Here is a 230-nt window from a genome sequence, read left to right on the forward strand (position 1 = left end):
TTCTTAGACTTCGAGTCAAGTTTACTTCTTGCAGCATCATCAATATGAACATAAGCTAAGCATCCGAAAACTTTTAGATAAGAAAGATTTACTTTCTTTCCACTCCAAAATTCTTCAGGGATCTTAAATTCCAACGGTACAGACGGTCCTCTGTTTATTAAGAAGGCTGCGGTATTGATTGCATCTGCCCAAAACGTCTTTGGCAATCCACAGTGCAATCTCATGCTCCT

This window comes from Brassica oleracea, chromosome C3, assembly GCF_000695525.1.
Source record: "Brassica oleracea var. oleracea cultivar TO1000 chromosome C3, BOL, whole genome shotgun sequence".
Classification (NCBI taxonomy): domain Eukaryota; kingdom Viridiplantae; phylum Streptophyta; class Magnoliopsida; order Brassicales; family Brassicaceae; genus Brassica; species Brassica oleracea.